The sequence below is a fragment of the Palaemon carinicauda genome, chromosome 26 (assembly GCF_036898095.1).
Source record: "Palaemon carinicauda isolate YSFRI2023 chromosome 26, ASM3689809v2, whole genome shotgun sequence".
Lineage (NCBI taxonomy): Eukaryota > Metazoa > Arthropoda > Malacostraca > Decapoda > Palaemonidae > Palaemon > Palaemon carinicauda.
The window spans coordinates 100170667-100183166 of NC_090750.1; the positions used below are offsets into that span (position 1 = coordinate 100170667).

Below are 12500 nucleotides of genomic sequence, written 5' to 3' on the forward strand. Positions count from 1 at the left end.
GCCTTTGAGCTAGGACTTGGATTAGAGGAGTAAGAGTTAATTGGGGGCTTTGAGCTAGGACTTGCATTAAAGGGGTAAGTGTTAAGTGGGGGTCTTTGAGCTAGGAATTGGATTAGAGGGGTAAGAGTTAGGGTGGGGCTTTGAGCTAGGACTTTGATTGAAGGGGTAAGAGTTAAGTAGGGCCTTTGAGCTAGGACTTGGATTAGAGGAGTAAGAGTTAAGGTGGGGCTTTGAGCTAGGACTTGCATTAAAGGGGTAAGAGTTAAGTGGGGTCTTTGAGCTAGGAATTGGATTAGAGGGGTAAGAGTTAAGGAGGGGCTTTGAGCTAGGACTTGTATTAAAGGGGTAAGAGTTAAGTAGGGCCTTTGAGCTAGGACTTGGATTAGAGGGGTAAGAGTTACGGAGGGGCTTTGAGCTAGGACTTGGATCAGAGGGGTAAGAGTTAAGTTGGGCCTTTGAGCTAGGAATTGGATTAAAGGGGTAAGAATTGAGTAGGGCCTTTGAGCTAGGACTTGGCTTAGAGGGGTAAGAGTTAAGGAGGGGGTTCGAGGTAGGACTTGGATTAGAGGGGTAAGAGTTAAGTGGGGTTTTTGAGCAAGGACTTGGATTTGAGGGGTAAGAGTTAAGGAGGGGCTTTGAGCTAGGACTTGGATTAGAGGGGTAAGAGTTAAGGAGGGGCTTTGTGCTAGGACTTGGATTAGAGATGTAAGAGTTAAGTAGGGCCTTTGAGCTAGGACTTGGATTAGAGGGATAGGAGTTAAGGAGGGGCTTTGAGCTAGGACATGGATTAAAGGGGTAAGAATTAAGTGGGGCCTTTGAGCTAGGACTTTGATTAGAGGGGTAAGAGTTAAATGGGGGCTTTGAGCTAGGAATTGGATTGAGGGGTAAGAGTTAAGTGGGGGCTTTGAGCTAGGACTTGGATTAGAGGGGTAAGAGTTAAGGAGGGGCTTTGAGCTAGGACATGGATTAAAGGGGTAAGAATTAAGTGGGGCCTTTGAGCTAGGACTTTGATTAGAGGGGTAAGAGTTAAATGGGGGCTTTGAGCTAGGAATTGGATTGAGGGGTAAGAGTTAAGTGGGGGCTTTGAGCTAGGACTTGGATTAGAGGGATAGGAGTTAAGGAGGGGCTTTGAGCTAGGACATGGATTAAAGGGGTAAGAATTAAGTGGGGCCTTTGAGCTAGGACTTTGATTAGAGGGGTAAGAGTTAAATGGGGGCTTTGAGCTAGGAATTGGATTGAGGGGTAAGAGTTAAGTGGGGGCTTTGAGCTAGGACTTGGCTTAGATGGGTAAGAGTTAAGGAGGGGCATTGAGCTAGGACTTGGATTAAAGGGGTAAGAGTTAAGTGGGGCCTGTGAGCTAGGACTTTGATTAGAGGGGTAAGAGTTAAATGGGGGCTTTGAGCTAGGAATTGGATTGAGGGGTAAGAGTTAAGTGGGGGCTTTGAGCTAGGACTTGGCTTAGATGGGTAAGAGTTAAGGAGGGGCATTGAGCTAGGACTTGGATTAAAGGGGTAAGAGTTAAGTGGGGCCTGTGAGCTAGGACTTTGATTAGAGGGGTAAGAGTTAAGTAGGGCCTTTGAGCTAGGACTTGGATTAAAGGGATAGGAGTTAAGGAGGGGCTTTGAGCTAGGACATGGATTAAAGGGGTAAGAATTAAGTGGGGCCTTTGAGCTAGGACTTTGATTAGAGGGGTAAGAGTTAAATGGGGGCTTTGAGCTAGGAATTGGATTGAGGGGTAAGAGTTAAGTGGGGGCTTTGAGCTAGGACTTGGCTTAGATGGGTAAGAGTTAAGGAGGGGCATTGAGCTAGGACTTGGATTAAAGGGGTAAGAGTTAAGTGGGGCCTGTGAGCTAGGACTTTGATTAGAGGGGTAAGAGTTAAATGGGGGCTTTGAGCTAGGAATTGGATTGAGGGGTAAGAGTTAAGTGGGGGCTTTGAGCTAGGACTTGGATTAGAGGGGTAAGAGTTAAGTGGGGGCTTTCAGCTAGGACTTGGATTAGATGGGTAAGAGTTAAGTGGGGGCTTTCAGTTAGGACTTGGATTAGAGGGTTAAGATTTAAGTGGGGGCTTTCAGCTAGGACTTGGATTAGAGGGGTAAGAGTTAAGTGGGGGTTTTCAGCTAGGACTTGGATTAGAGGGGTAAGAGTTAAGTGGGGGCTTTCAGCTAGAACTTGGATTAGAGAGGTAAGAGTTAAGTGGGGGCTTTCAGCTAGTACTTGGAATAAAGGAGTAAGAGTTAAGTGGGGGCCTTCAGCTAGGACTTGGATTAGAGGGGTAAGAGTTAAGTGGGGGCTTTCAGCTAGGACTTGGATTAGAGGGGTAAGAGTTAAGTGGGGGCCTTTAGCTAGGACTTGGATTAGAGGGGTAAGAGTTAAGTGGGGGCCTTTAGCTAGGACTTGGATTAGAGGGGTAAGAGTTGAGAGGGGGCTTTCAGCTAGGACTTGGATTAGAGGGGTAAGAGTTAAGTGGGGGCTTTCAGCTAGGACTTGGATTAGAGGGGTAAGAGTTAAGTGGGTGCTTTCACCTAGGACTTGCATTAGAGGGGTAAGAGTTAAGTGGGGCTTTGAGCTAGAACTTGGATTAGAGGGTTAAGAATTGAGTGGGAACTTTGAGCTAGGACTTGGATTAGTGGGGTAAGAGTTAAGTGGGGGCTTTGAGCTAGAACTTGGATTAGAGGGTTAAGAATTAAGTGGGAACTTTTGAGCTAGGACTTGAATTAGTGGGGTAAGAGTTAATTGGGGGGATTTCAGCTAGGACTTGGATTAGAGGGGTAAGAATCAAGTGGGGGCTTCAAGCTAGGACTTAGAATAGAGGGGTAAGAGTTAAGGGGGGGCTTTCAGCTAGGACTTGGATTAGAGAGGTAAGAGTTAAGTGGGGTGTTTGAGCTAGGATTTGGATTAGAGGGGTAAGAGTTAAGTGGGGGCTTCCAGCTAGGACTTGGATTAGAGGGGTAAGAGTTAGGTGGGGGCTTTCAGCTAGGACTTGGATTAGAGGGGTAAGAGTTAAGTGGGGGCTTTCAGCTAGGACTTGCATCAGAGGGGTAAGAGTTAAGTGGGGCTTTGAGCTAGAACTTGGATTAGAGGGTTAAGACTTAATTGGGGCCTTTGAGCTAGGAATTGGATTAGAGAGGTAAGAGTTAATTGGGGGCTTTTGGCTAGGACTTGGATTAGAGGGGTAAGAGTTAAGTGGGGGCTTTGAGCTAGGACTTAGATTAGAGGGGTAAGAGTTAAGTGGGGGCTTTCAGCTAGGACTTGGATTAGAGAGGTAAGAGTTAAGTGGGGTGTTTGAGCTAGGATTTGGATTAGAGGGGTAAGAGTTAAGTGGGGGCTTCCAGCTAGGACTTGGATTAGAGAGGTGAGAGTTAAGTGGGGGATTTCATCTAGGACTTGGATTAGAGGGGTAAGAGTTAAGTGGGAGCTTTCAGCTAGGACTTGCATTAGAGGGGTAAGAGTTAAGTGGGGGCTTTGAGCTAGAACTTGGATTAGAGGGTTAAGAATTAAGTGGGGGCTTTGAGCTAGGACTTGGATTAGAGGGGTAAGAGTTAATTGGGGGCTTTCAGCTAGGACTTGGATTAGAGGGGTAAGTGTTAAGTGGGGACTTTGAGCTAGGACTTAGATTAGAGGGGTAAGAGTTAAGTGGGGGCTTTCAGCCAGGACTTGGATTAGAGAGGTAAGAGTTAAGTGGGGTGTTTGAGCTAGGATTTGGATTAGAGGGGTAAGAGTTAAGTGGGGGTTTCCAGCTAAAACTTGGATTAGAGGAGTAAGAGTTAATTGGGGGCTTTCAGCTAGGACTTGGATTAGAGGGGTAAGAGTTAAGTGGGGGCTTCCAGCTAGGACTTGGATTAGAGGGGTAAGAGTTAAGTCGGGTCTTTCAGCTAGGACTTGGATTAGAGGGGTAAGAGTTAAGTGGGGGCTTCCAGCTAGGACTTGGATTAGAGGGGTAGAGTTAAGTGGGGGCTTTCAGCTAGGACTTGGATCAGAGGGGTAAGAGTTAAGTGGGGGCTTTGAGCTAGGACTTGGATCAGAGGGGTAAGAGTTAAGTGGGGGCTTTCAGCTAGGACTTGGATCAGAGGGGTTTAGAGTTAAGTGGGTGCTTTCAGCTAGGACTTGGATCAGAGGGGTAAGAGTTAAGTGGGGGCTTTGAGCTAGGACTTGGATCAGAGGGGTAAGAGTTAAGTGGGGGCTTTCAGCTAGGACTTGGATCAGAGGAGTAAGAGTTAAGTGGGGGCTTTCAGCTAGGACTTGGATCAAAGGGGTAAGAGTTAGTGGGGGCTTTCAGCTAGGACTTGGATCAGAGGAGTAAGAGTTAAGTGGGGGCTTTCAGCTAGGTCTTGGATAAGAGGGGTAAGAGTTAAGTGGGGGCTTTGAGCTAGGACTTGGATCAGAGGGGTAAGAGTTAAGTGGGGGCTTTGAGCTAGGACTTGGATCAGAGGGGTAAGAGTTAAGTGGGGGCTTTGAGCTAAGACTTGGATCAGAGGGGTAAGAGTTAAGTGGGGGCTTTGAGCTAGGACTTGGATCAGAGGGGTAAGAGTTAAGTGGGGGCTTTGAGCTAGGACTTGGATCAGAGGGGTAAGAGTTAAGTGGGGACTTTGAGCTAGGACTTGGATCAGAGGGGTAAGAGTTAAGTGGGGGCTTTCAGCTAGGACTTGGATCAGAGGGGTAAGAGTTAAGTGGGGGCTTTCAGCTAGGACTTGGATCAGAGGGGTAAGAGTTAAGTGGGGGCTTTGAGCTAGGACTTGGATCAGAGGGGTAAGAGTTAAGTGGGGGCTTTGAGCTAGGACTTGGATCAGAGGGGTAAGAGTTAAGTGGGGGCTTTCAGCTAGGACTTGGATCAGAGGGGTAAGAGTTAAGTGGGGGCTTTCAGCTAGGACTTGGATCAGAGGGGTAAGAGTTAAGTGGGGGCTTTGAGCTAGGACTTAGATTAGAGGGGTAAGAGTTAAGTGGGGGATTTGAGCTAGGACTTAGATTAGAGGGGTAAGAGTTAAGTGGGGGCTTTCAGCCAGGACTTGGATTAGAGAGGTAAGAGTTAGGTGGGGTGTTTGAGCTAGGACTTGGATTAAAGGGGTAAGAATTAAGTGGGGCCTTTGAGCTAGGACTTGGCTAAGAGGGGTAAGAGTTAAGGAGGGGCTTTGAGCTAGGACTTGGATTAAAGGGGTAAGAGTTAAGTGGGGCCTGTGAACTAGGACTTTGATTAGAGGGGTAAGAGTTAAATGGGGGCTTTGAGCTAGGACTTGGATTAGAGGGGTAAGAGTTAAGTTTGGGCTATGTTTTTTGACGTCAGTGAATACCACTGGCCAGCGAAAGAACACCTTTCAGTCATTAGCTTGCGTTGCAAAAGTCCATTATTCTGCATTATGCTTTTAATCAGAAAAATTCATAATATAAGAAATTTTTATGACTATTTCGTTCAAGGAAACGTGTTTAAAAAGTCGCATATCGGGAAAAGAAAGTATTGAAATTCTTTATAGAAATATTTAATCAGGAAATATACGAATAAGCAACGTGCATCCTAACATAGAAACATTATTTTACATTAATTATCTTATAAAAACTAGAAACTACATTAAGACACGTCTATACAATTATGGTCGCACTAGTAAAATAAAACAAAGATCATTATGATTATTACTTTTTACAAACTTTTAGCTTTTTTATCATTTCTGTGCTGAAGTTATTTTCTTGTTTAATGTACTTATTTTAATAAAAGAAAAATTTATATCGAACAAAATAAGTTGCTAGATTCAGTGGTGATCCCAGTATATTTGCAATGCCTAATGCTAAATTTTTGACTGTGCCTTAACAGCTTTTACTTGTAGACCTTTTTTCCCTGTGGTAACATGTAAATAAAAGATTTCCAAACTCTTCAAATTCTTTTGATGGCGTCATTAATTCATTTTCTGCTCTGCTAATTATACCCATCCATGACTTGTCTCCCATTGATACATATGACCCAACATTTGGGTATTTGTAAAACTTGAGGTCAATGAAACCAGCAAAATACTCTCGACCGCCTTTTTCTATTACATTCTCCAGCTGTTCACCATCAACTTCCGCTACACTTTCTGTAACATCACTCTCTTTCCCTTCACCGACACATTAGGCAAACAAAACATCATCGCAGATAGACTTTTAAGTCATTTTTTTTAGCGAGGCAGATTTGCACGACTCGCAGTGGTGCCCCTTTAGCTCGGAAAATTTTCCTGATCGCTGATTGGTTGGACAAGATAATTCTAACCAATCAGCGATCAGGAAACTTTCCCGAGCTAAAAGGGCACCGCTGCGAGTGGGTGTAAATGTGCCTCATTAAAAGAAATTGACTATAGTTTATGTTGTAGCGATTCGTCATCTCTATCTTGAAAGGGAGTTTCATTACCTAGACAAGGTTCCGTTTGTTAAGTTATCTCATTTGCAGTTGCTCTGTATATTATATTTTGACCCCTTGAGGTAAATGTCCTTCCCTAAAAGATGATATCTAATACGATATTCAACTGTAATTGAAAATGGGTGCTGATAGCAGGCTTCCATCTATCACGGACAGGCAAAGAAATGCCCGAGTCCATCTTGAATCTGTCTAGGCTAATGTCAATGTATATGTATTGAATATAAGTTTTACAATTTCTAATCATTTTGGCAAAGATTCGCAAGATAATGTTAACTCCTATTTGGTATAGGTAACGACTATTACTTCCAATAACCTTAATTGATTCTACCGTGACATACATTTCATCCTGATTTTGTAAGCTCAACCCATAGACATTTCTGGACATCAAGAACTGAACATGTTTAATTTTTTCCCCCAATGTTTATCTAGGTAAGCTTCTGCTACCAAACTATTTAATTGATTTCGCAGTTGTTTCTGATATCAGGTGTACAGCTAATTTTACATTCATACGCTGAAGGCCACTGACATGTACAGTATATGTTTCTCTATAAGTTTATATGATGTTTTCAGATCGCTTTTATTTCTCTTTCTTAAGTTCTCGTACCGAACCACAGTGGACAAAATGACCGTGACTTAATTATTATTATTATTATTATTATTATTATTATTGAGTTAAAAGTAATGGCTGCATCGGCAGAGTTTATTTTCTTATCCAATTTTTCTATTTTCCGGATAATTCTCTTCTCTAGAGCACTACAATCAGCAAGCAGACTTGAAAAATTCATCAGTCGGGTGAATGACAAAATCGGGAAGACTTTTCAAGTATATTCTCACAAAATACAAGTAAAACTTTTGGTACAAAATAGTAAAAACTACGACGCGTTTCGAGGATAAGTCCTTCCTCTTCTTCAGGTAGAGAGTGAGGTGGATGCTGCAGTCGGGTGGTATTTATACCCAGGATCAGGATTACAAGTGAAAGGGCTGGAATTTTCATTGGTTTTCATTGGTTGATCAGAGCTGATATGATATGGTGTCTGGTGTACGACGATCTCGGCCGGGAATACCAGTCTGTGACGTCATCGGCGGACCTGAATTTTAATTGGCTGAGGCGCGCTCTGACCCAGCCAGGCTGCTCTCCCGCTCAGAAAAGTGTCCCACGTGGCTGAGATCATGTCCTACTTCGGCGTCAAAATTCGGGGTATTTTCGTGGTTGGTAGTGTCTTCATTAGGTCCTCCTTGATGGGGGTTTCTTGATGTATCAATACGACGGCTTGACGGTAACAAAAACATCTCTTGGGTCGTATTAAGGGTGGGTTTATCTCGCTGTATCAGTAGAGCTTCTAGGATTAGTAGACGTCGACCAACCAATGAAAATTCCAGCCCTTTCACTTGTAATCCTGATCCTGGGTATAAATACCACCCGACTGCAGCATCCACCTCACTCTCTACCTGAAGAAGAGGAATGACTTATCCTCGAAACGCGTCGTAGTTTTTACTATTTTGTACCAAAAGTTTTACTTGTATTTTGTGAGAATATACTTGAAAAGTCTTCCCGATTTTGTCATTCACCCGACTGATGAATTTTTCAAGTCTGCTTGCTGATTGTAGCGCTCTAGAGAAGAGAATTATCCGGAAAATAGAAAAATTGGATAAGAAAATAAACTCTGCCGATGCAGCCATTACTTTTAACTCAACCTGCCTAAAAGAGGGTCTCCTACCACGATATTATTATTATTATTATTATTATTATTATTATTATTATTATTATTATTACTATTTATTATTATTTATTATTATCATTTTTATTATTATGTATTATTATTATTTATTATTATTATTATTATTATTATTATTATTAGCTAAGCTACAACCCTGGGTGGAAAAGCAAGATGCTGTAAGCCAAAGGGCTTCAACAGGAAAAAAATAACCCAGTGAGGAAAGGAAGTAAGGAAATAAATAAACGATCTGAGAAACAATGAACAATTAAAATAAAATATTTTAAAAACATTAATAACACCAAAAAAGATATTTATTAAATAAACTATCAAAAGACTTATGTCAGCCTGGTCAACATAAAAAATTTATGCTTCAAGTTTGAACTTTTGAAGTACTACTGATTCAACTACCCGATTAGGAAGGTCATTCCACAACTTGGTCACAGCTGGAATAAAACTTTTAGAATACTGTATAGTATTGAGCCTCATGATGGAGAAGGCCTGACTATTAGAATTAACTGTCTGCCTAGTATTACGAACTGGATGGAACTGTCCGGGAAGATCTGAATGTAAACTATGATCAGAATTATATAATGCATAATGAACCAATTGAATGATGGTGCCAAGGATTAATATCTAGATCAGGAAAAAGAAATTTAATAGAAATTAAGTTCCCGTCCAACTAATTGAAGATGAGAATGAGCAGCTGAAGACCAGAGGGAAGAAAAATACTCGAAATAAAGTAGAATGAACTAAAACACTTTGGAATAGATTGATCACTGAAAATCTTAAAAGACTTTCTCATTAAGCCATTTTTTTTTTTTGTACAATTAAAGAAGACACAGACCTAATGTGTATAAAAGGAAATTTTAAAAGAGTCATGCAAAGTTAAAGAAACATTATCAGTGCCGAGATGTGGATGTTGAGGAGCTACAGTCCTTGATCTACTTACAATCATACTTAGAGTTTTGTTAGAATTCAACTTCATACTCCATAATTTGTACCATGCACTAATTTTAGCTAGATCTCTATTAAGGAATTCAGAAACCCCAGATTTACATTCAGGAGATGGAATTGATGCAAAGAGTGTAGCATCATCTGCATATGCAACAAGCTTGTATTCTAGGCCAAACCTCATGTCGATGTGTGTATAATAAGAAAAGTAATGGACGAAGAACACTACCCTGAGGAACACCAAATATCACATTTCTAAACTCACTATGGTGCCCATCAACGACAACTCTTAGCTATCTATTACTTGAAAATTCAATAATACAGTAATGCTAAGAAACGACCCACCCATTCCCAACTGTTTGAGTTTGAAAACAAGGGCCTCTTGATTTTATACGGTCAAAGGCAGCACTAAAATCAAGACCAATCACGCGAACTTCTGACCACAATCAAGGGATTTCTGTACAGCATTGGAGGTTGTAAGAAGGGCATCACAAGTTCTAAGGCCTTTACATAAACCAGATTGCAAACTAGGGAACAGATGATTACCTTCAACAAACCTGTTCAGATGTTTTGTCAAAAGACGTCCAAAAACTTTAGATAATATGGGAGTTATGAAAATTGGGCGGTAATCAGTTGGACTTGAGCTACCACAAACACATTTCCTCAGTGGTGTAACATTACCCATTCTCCAACAATTGCTATAAGCTCCTCTTCTTGCTAACTTGCGCAAAAGAATAGATAACTTTAGAACAAAGAAATCTGCAGTCTTTATAGAAAACTACACAATTGTAACCAATTCAGGCCCCAAAGATCACTCAAAATCCCATTCAAGTTGGCTTGAGATTTCATATAAATCTTACACGAGTATGATAAATCAGGAAAATTAATGCATGATCAGATGTCCCAACTGGAGAACCAACCTTACTTGTTATAACGCAGGGGAGACGTATATGCGAGGTCGAAGCAGTTACTAGACCTGTGAGTAGCTTCACTTATGATTTGCTCACAGCCTGATTCAGAGGCAAAGTCTAAAGATCTTAAACCATGGCAATCGGTAGGAGAATCAGAACTTAACCACTCCATATGGGGAGTATTGAAATCACCAACAAAGACAAAAGAGGCCGTTTTATCATCATCTTGTTTATTTTCCATAATGGTAAGAAGACAATCAAAGATAGATTCATCCATGTCTAAATTCTGGTAGATCAAACACAAGTAGAAGTTTTTATGTCCGCCACGAACTTTTATTACCTGAATACAATGACATCCGCATTCATAGCAGGACTTATGGGAAGAAGGGTACTCAGTCCTAATATACACCGCCATTCCCCTGGCCTTGGAAATGGCCTCCCATTTCAAAATTTTTGGCTTCTTAAAACCAGTTATAAGGAGCTTAGATGAGTGCCTCATATTAGATTCAAAGTTTCTGAGCACAAAAGAATATCATACTGTCTGGACGCAATAGTAAGGTCTTGAATATTTGCATGAAGACCACGAATAATACAATACAGAAGACGACATTGACGAAATCTAGGACGTACTGGTCCCGAATTTCGCTCAATGTTTCCTGCCAGCAAAAGAATTAATGGTAACAAAAAGGATACATCATACTTAAAAACTAAATGAACAAGTTGATAACAAAAACAATGTGTACAGAAATATGAATAAAGTTATTTATCAATCCCATAGACTATAGAGAAAAATTCGGAAAAACTGGTCAACATGGAGAAGCCGATACAACATGCAAGGCTAAATACCTTCCAGAATAGCCAGTAAGGATGGTTTTAAAAAGAAAAAGAAACGGATAAGGAAAAGACAACTTCTTGATAAACCACCAGACATCCGTAGACCTTCTATTAAGTCTGCCTAGCACACCATTTAAAAAAAGAAAAAGAAAAAAAAAAGATGGAATAATGTGCCCAAGTATACTTTTAAGCTAGAGAACTCTAACTCAGACAGTGGAAGATAATGGTACAGTGTCTATGGCACTACCCAAAATTAGAGAACAATGATTTGATTTTGAAGTGTCCTCCTAGAAAAGCTGCTTACCATACGTAAGAGTCTCTTCTACCCTTACCAAAAGGAAAGTAGCCACTGAACAATTACAGTAAAGTAATTAACCCCTTGAGCAAAGAAAAATGGGTAATCTCAGTGTTGTCAGGTGAATGAGGACAGAGGAGAATATGTAAAGAATAGGCTAGACTCTTCGGTGTATGTGTAGGTATAGAAAAAATTATCCGTTACCAGAGATAGGGATCGAATATATTACTGTCTGGCCAGTCAAAGGATCCAATAACTCTCAACTGGTCGCTGGTGCCCTGGCCAACCTACTACCTATGAGCTATGGGTTGACTACGCTAAGTGTTGGGTGAGCTTAGTTCCCTAAAATCTTTTTATTTCATTTAAGGTCACTCACTTAGTTTGCGACAATAATAATAGTAATAAAGATAATAATAATAACAATAGCAATAACAATAATAATAATAATAATAATAATAATAATAATAATAATAATAATAATAATAATAATAATAATAATAATAATAATAATAAATGTTTCAACTCATGGATTTGTCCTAATGATAATTTTATATTTGTCGGCAGATTGACATGCTCTCCGTTTTTTCGTTGTTATTAGTTTTCAATGATACAGGGGTAATAACTCTCTGTTCCAAATTGTTTCGTTTTTATTTTACACTGTGAGGAAAGGAAAAGGACTATCTACGTATTAGAGCAATGCTGCGCCTATGTATGATTACAAAGGGCGTCTTTTTGGATTGGGGGTGGTTGCTAAGTGGGCCTCCTCCCGAAATCTTTTTACGAGGATACACTCCAAGGTGCGATTTCCTGGCATCTGACAGCTGATTGAAGCAAACACAAGATCCAATTTTTGGATGATTTTTACGTGACCAGTTATATTATACATCTAATAAATATCTTAAAATACCGGTAAGGTACTTGATGAATTTATCAAAATCATACTAACGATGTTAATTCTTTGCTATCAATTCATTCCAATATTGATCAAGATAGGGCTATCAGTTTTCTAAATATCTCTCATTTGTTTTTCAGATCCAAGTTTATCTTTATATTTAAACGGCTTTTATATTTTTAATTTCGTCTAATCTCTAATTTATAGAAGTCAAGTATTTAATGTTTTAATTGAAGATTATTTCAATTATCTTTGGGTTTAAACTATGGTGATAACATATGAAGATGAGAACCTCACAAACAGAGAAGTACTTCGTAGACTTGATAATTCTGAAAATGTCATAGAAATCAAGGTTTCTAAAATGCCTTCCAATTAGCAAAACTGTGTGTGTATATATATATATATATATATATATATATATATATATATATATATATATATATATATATATATATATATATATATATATGGGGTGAAAGGGTGAAAATGCCCAAGGACCACAGAAGAACAAAAAGGTT

General features: G+C 40.1%; 1 protein-coding gene across 3 annotated transcripts in view; it reads left to right on the forward strand.

Annotated features, from left to right (window-relative positions):
- The window catches only part of LOC137619721 (uncharacterized), a 260492-nt gene that overhangs the window by 186155 nt on the left and 61837 nt on the right, over nucleotides 1-12500 (forward strand). The gene's annotated exons all lie outside the window — the stretch shown is intronic.